Below are 7,168 nucleotides of genomic sequence, written 5' to 3'. Positions count from 1 at the left end.
TTCCCGTGCCTACGTCCAGTCCTCAAGCAACCCACTTGAGATTTTTCACTCTCTTTGTAAAACTCCTTTTACAAAGTCTGAACCACACAGGGACAACCCTTCCCTTGTGTTCAGGAATCCTTTACAACAAGAGACCCTCGGTCTCTTAATCCCTTTTCAGAAGTAAGAAGAAGAGAAGAAGAAATCTCTCTTGAAAGAGAAAGATATTGCAATTGAAGATCAATCAAGATTCCTTATTGAATATAAAAGTGTTTGACCAAAGAATCCTTTTTGAGAGGATAAGACATTTCAGTTCAGAAAAACTCTCTTAATCTTTTGAGAGGATAAGACTTTTTGGGCAATAAAAACTCTCAAGAATTTTCGTATCCCAAGTCACTTATATATAGGCCTTTGATGGCCATTCAGAAACATTTGAAAATAGGTGACTGTTGGGAGTTATATTCGAAAATCCTCACTGGTAATCGATTACAATAATGGTGTAATCAATTACACAGTTACTTCTGAAGAGTTATGACTCTTCTCATTTGAAATTTGAATATTTAAACACTGGTAATCAATTGCCAACTTACTGTAATCGATTACACAACTTTGAAATTTAAATTCAAATTTCTTATGGCTGTTTTAAAACGTTTGAAACCTCTGTTAATCGATTACAAGCCATGTGTAATCGATTACATGCTATCTAAAATATTTAAAACCTTTTCAGAAAGCATATTGGCCACTGGTAATCGATTACATCCTCTGGTAATCAATTACCAGAGAGTAAATCTCACTTTAAAATGATTTAGATAAAATTCTTTGGCTAAACCTTTTGCTTTTTCAATTTGGAAACTTCTTCCTAAGATTCTAGAGATCAACTTGATCATATATCTTGATTTTCTTGGATTCTTGTATTGAATTAAACTTGAGAAGAACTTGATCCTTTGGCATCATCAAAACATCAAAATATCTTGCTTCTACAATACTTGTATTGAAAATGTTCTATATGTGGAAGGTCTAAAGCATAATTTGCTTAGGATAAGTCAATTGTGTGATAAAGGCTTTTATATTTCCTTCATTTCAAGTTTTTGTATAATTTGCAATCCTTTAAATGACATGAAGTTGATAGGAAATAGACTTGATAAAATCTACATGCTAGATCTAGAAAAAAAATCTATAAGTTAATCAAAATGCTTGTTGAGTAAGAATGATGATGCATGGCTTTGGCACAGACGTTTTGCACATATTCATATGGATCATTTGAATAAACTCGATTCCAAATATCTTGTAATAGGACTTCCTAAAATGAAATTTCAAAATGATATAACTACTTATCAAAAAGGCAAACAAGTCAAAGTCTCTTTTAAACCAAAAGGTGTAGTCTCTACATCTTAACCTTTGGAACTTCTACACTTGAACTTGGTTGGTCCCTCTAGAACTACGAGTTTGGGAGGTAACTATTATGCTCTTGTTATTGGTAATGATTACTCAAGATTTACATGGACTCTTTTTCTTACTCTAAAAAGTGATTTTTTAAAGCTTTCAAGAAACTTGCAAAAGTTATTCAAATAAGACCTTGAGAAGTGATCAAGGAGGAGAATTCCAAAATGAAGATTTTAAAACCTTTTGTGAAGAAAAATGAGATTTCACATAATTTTTTCTACTCCTAGAACTCCAAAACAAAATGGGGTTGTAGAGAGAAAAAAATTGGGTTTTGCAAGAACTAGCAAGAACTATATATGTTAAATGAAACCAACTTACCAAAGTATTTTTGGTCGGATGCCATAAGTATAACTTGCTATGTTCTCAATAGGGTTTTAATAAGCCCTATTTTGAAATCCACACCTTATGAGCCTTACAAAGGAAGAAAGCCTAATATATTGCAGTTAAGGGTCTTTGGAAGCAAATGCTTTGTTTTGAATAATGGAAAAAATAACTTGGGCAAGTTTGATTCAAAAGTCGATGAAGAAAAGCATATAGATTTTTCAATAGAAAAAACTTAGTATTTGAAGAATCTATACATTTGCTTTTGATGAATTGAGTGATCATGAGAACAAAACTCATGAGTCAATGGAAGATCTAGATGGTGATTATACAAGAAATCTTGAAGGATCTAGCAATCTTGAGGAGACTAGACCATTGATATTAAAGAAGCAAAATGTTGATACAAGTCAACAATTTGCAAGGAGTTTCCCAAAGAATGGAGAACCTCTAGGGACTTATCACTTCGCAACATAATAGGTGATATAAACAAAGGGGTAACCACTCATAGCTCTTTTAATAATTGTTGTAGATATGTGGCTTTTGTATCCCATGTAGAGCCAAAATCTATTGAATAAGATTTACTTGATGAACATTGGTTATTGGCAATGCAAGAAGAGTTAAATCAATTTAAAAGAAATGAAGTTTGGGATCTTGTGCCAAAAACTAATGCTCAACAAGTAATTGGAACTAAATGGGTATTTAGAAATGAAATTTATAAAACTGGTTTTATAACCAAAAACAAAGCTTGTTTAGTAGCCAAAGGTTATAGACAAGAAGAAGCTATTGTTATGATTAGACTTATGACCCTATTGCAAGACTTGAGGCCATAAGACTCCTTTTAGCTTTTGCTTCCTTAGTGGATTGCTTTTCCAAATGGATGCCAAAAGTACATTTTTGGATGGATACATAAAAGAGGAAGTCTATGTTTCTCAACCCCCTGGATTTATTGATTATGGCTTTCCTAATCTTTTATACAAACTAAAGAAAGCAATTTATGGACTTAAGCAAGCCCATTGGTCTTGATATGAAAGGTTGAGTAATTTCTTACTTGAACAAAAGTTTGAAAGAGGTAAAGTTGACACAACCTTGCTCATTAAGAAAACTAGAAATGACATATTACTAGTTCAAATATATATGATGACATTATATTTGGTGCTACTAATGATGCTTTATGTAAAGACTTTGCTAAGACCATGAAGGGAGTGTTTGAAATGTCCATGATGGGGGAGTTATTCTACTTCATAGTACTCCAAATAAAACAGTTAGAAAGTGGTATCTTCATCAACCAATCCAAGTATTGTATTAACTTAAGAAGTTCGGTATGAAGAAGTCTAAAGAGTCATCAACACCTATGTTGACCTCATGCTACCTTGATGAAAAAGCTAAACATGTATATGAATCAAGATATAAAGGTATAATTGGCTCACTATTATATCTAACTCCTAGTCATCGTGATATTATGCATAATGTTTGTGTATATGCTAGATTTCAAGCTAATCCTAAGGAATCTCATTTAGTGGTTTTAAAGAGGATTCTTATGTACATTAAGGGTGCATTAAAAGTAGGACTGTGGTATTCTAAGGGTGCATCTATTAGCTTATTTGGGTATTCCAATTTAGATTATGCAGGATGTAAGGTAGATAGAAAGGCTACTAGTGGAACAAGTCCTTTGCTTAGGAGAACTTTGGTTTCGTGGCACTCTAAGAAACAAACTTGTGTGGCTTTATCTATAGCTGAGGTTGAATATGTTGCTTTTGGTAGTTGTTTTGTTCCTTTGGATGAAGCAACAACAAGAGGATTTTGGTATCTACCTTGATCACATTCCCTTGAGATGTGACAATACAAGTGCAATCAACTTAACCAAATATCATGTCATGCATTCTAGATGAAGGTTATCTAGTATAACATGCATATGCATGCGTGTGTATGTAGATTTAATTTTATGTCTTGTTTCTTTTTTGGTTTTATGGTGTTTATGTATGTCTAGTTTGGTATGTGTTTGTTTGGTAACAAGACTTGTATGAAATGAGCATTTTATATATGTGTTTTGTGTGTGCATAAGTGCTCGCTATTCGCACTTAGTCGATTTTGTTTGCAAATAATTGACTATTTCATGCATTCTTGAAGTTGTAAACTTCATCCAACACAAATAGTAGACTATTTCAAGTAAATAATTGACTATCTCGCATATGGAAATTTCCAATTTCGTAGGTAGTCGACTATTTCAAGTAAATAATCGATAAAATGGGTCTTGGAAATAATCAACTATTTGTGGTTTTTCTAAGAGAATGCGAGGAGGTTTTCAATTCAAAATGTTGAGTGGCACGTGAAGTGTTTTGGTAGATTAAGAGTGTATGATTAGTTGCCATAAATTACTCAACAAAGAGCATTGCTCTTGACTTAACTAAAAAGAGCTCGTCTCACAAAAAAAAACATATTAAAGGAATTGAAATATGTGACTAATAAATGTGTAATTGTTCATACATTGGATGTAACATGCTTTATGAAGTGCAATGTAATAGTTAAGTTCTTTTGGACGATAGGTTCATTGGATGCTTAACCAACACACTTAGATATATGAATAAACCATAATAATAAGCTAAGTTAAAGAATGTACCTTTTTGTTGTGAGAGTTTGATAACTAACCATACCTTGTTTCTCATAACTTCAAATTAGTTAGAGGAAGTATTAGTTGTTGATTGTTTGGGTGGTGTTATTTCATCTGACAGTTTTGTCAAGAGATGCATTGAACTCTACCAGAATGATCTTTGATGATAATATGTCATTTGCCTCCAAGGATTCAGATATGTTGGACTATCATTCCTTCCAAAATTCATATTGAAGAGTCCTTTTATAGAATATGATTTCAAAAGACTCATCTTGATGGAGTAGAAACATCGTCCATATTTATTTCGAGTGATAGTCTAGAGTGGTCAAATCGTACCTTTCACCATCCAAAGAGATTATCCTCATGTTTTTATATTCTTGTGGAAAAAATATAATAAAAAGTTTACAAACCTCAAAGGCCATATTAATATCAAAGGTAATTGCCAATATGAAAAAAAAATACAATAACAAAGCCTTAGATGTCACAATTCTACAACACTACTCAACAACTAAGTTCAACAACAAAAAATATATAACAAAAAGTTTACAATGTTAACCTTTTTATGGTCCACAAATTGTTTTCTAAATTGCAGAATAATAAGATACTTACAAAGTCAGAAAAAACCATTAAAGGGTGAAAATAAATGACCACAAAATGGAAAAAGGTCATCATACAAATGATTATTCTTCTCCAAAGGTTGTACAACCTTACAATCAATTCAAAATACCTTACAATGGAGTGAAACCACAAATGATTCACCACAGAAAAGATTGACAAACCATTATTGTCACATCGAATGAAGATCAATGAATAATGATGCAAATAGAAGTTAAAAATTCAACAGAGAGCATTCATCATTTAAGGAGAAAACAAATATGAATAGGGAAGAAGGCCTTGCTTTACATTATCAACACTAAACAGTAGGGTGAAATAAGGAAAGAAAGAAGGTCACAAGGAAGTTAAGGGAAAAGGAAATCATGTACTAGTGCACCACCTAGTTGGTCTTTTCAAGTTTTCTATTCTTCCCGAAATTAGTGTACAACACTTGAATCTTCTTGCAACCTTTTTGTTTCCCAATTCACCGTCACTGCTTTGGTCTTACCATTCTTGTGCCATTGGGTTTCCCCACTTGGAAGTCGTATTCATTTTGAATCTTTTTACACCAACCACTATCACCATAAAAAAGAAAATGAGGTAAATTGGGGTCCTCCATCAATTAGGTAAGAGAGGGAAAATGGATGAATGCTAATGGAGGTTAAGGGTTTAACAATGGGCCTCCATCAACTACAAGACAAGAAGTTAGAGAGGGAGGAACACCCTGCTTTCTTGTAGGAATCCTAAAGGTGGTGGTGAAATAGGGAAAACAAAGGTCATACAAAAATTAGGGAATTCAATCACTGAAAAAAAATAAATTGAATAAGTTAAACTTGTTTTAAATGATTGTTATAAATATATCTAACTTTTTAAAATTATAGTTTGGTCCCTTAAATCTCATAGTTATTGAAAATACGTGTACTAGTAGGATAGTACTACTTCAACGACTGAACCAATACATTCTTTCAACAAGTTGTGTTGAAGGAAAAACCTATTTAGTATTAGTGACTTATTTTTCATAGTTACTTGATATCACTGGCAATGTTACTTGTTATCCTTCCAATTTAGTGATAACATTACTTGATTTCTTGTGTTAACTTTCTTTTAATAACTTACTTTCTTCCTATTTTTGACCTCATTAATAATGAAAACTTATGCATATATATATATATATATATATATATATATATATATATATATATATATATATATATATATATATGGATCCTAAAATAGGTTATTCCAAAACTCTAAAAAGGAAAAAAGATGTTAGATCACTTATGTTCTAGCATCTTGCTTAACACAATTATGTTGTTATTAAAATATAAATTCTTTATGCATTACTAAATTTCAAAATGTTCTATTCAATAATTTTTTATATCCTTTTGCATTTCAAGAGTTTGTATCAACATTTTTTAAGCATGTGTTTTCTTTCAGCAATCAAAACAACTTCCCTTCATCAATAAAACTTTTTTTATCTTTATTTTATAAGTTACTTCTATTAAATTATCCTATATATTACATTTCTTATTATAAAGTAGAATTCAATATGTGGTTTACAACTATAATCTTGTACTTTACCATTAGTATAAGACAATATTCTTGATGAGCTACAAGAAATTCAATATACTTAGATATGGAATTAATTAGGTTAGTAAATCTTAATGGAGTTGCACAAAATTTTATGCTATGAATTCATGTGAGCTAGAAAGACCTAAGATAAGTTATTAAATCTAGACATTTTAGTAAATGTACTAAAATGGATAATATACATAATCCTCATTATGTCTAGTTGAATGAAATGATTATATGATGCATAATCTTTTCAAAATTTGACATACAATCAAGATATTATCAAATCTCGATAATAAAGGAAAATAAATACAAAAATACATTTATAGTCCCTTTTGTTGGTCTATATGAATGGAATACAATGTCACAAAGACTTAAAAATTTCCCTAGTGAATTTCAAAATATTATGAATGATATATTTAATTAATACACATAATTTACTTTAGTATATTTGATGACATTCTTGTTTTCCAAAAGGAATAAACCAACATAATAATCACCTTAATAAATTGGTAGAAATAATAAGAGAAAATGGTCTAGAAGTATATGGAAAGAAAATGAAAATCTTTCACACCAAAGTAAGATTTTTATGATATGAGATATATCAAGAAACTATTGTTTTCATACAAAGATTAACATTTATTAATAAAT

Source organism: Glycine max, chromosome 12, assembly GCF_000004515.6.
Source record: "Glycine max cultivar Williams 82 chromosome 12, Glycine_max_v4.0, whole genome shotgun sequence".
NCBI lineage: Eukaryota > Viridiplantae > Streptophyta > Magnoliopsida > Fabales > Fabaceae > Glycine > Glycine max.
Note: the sequence above shows the minus strand (reverse complement) of the source record.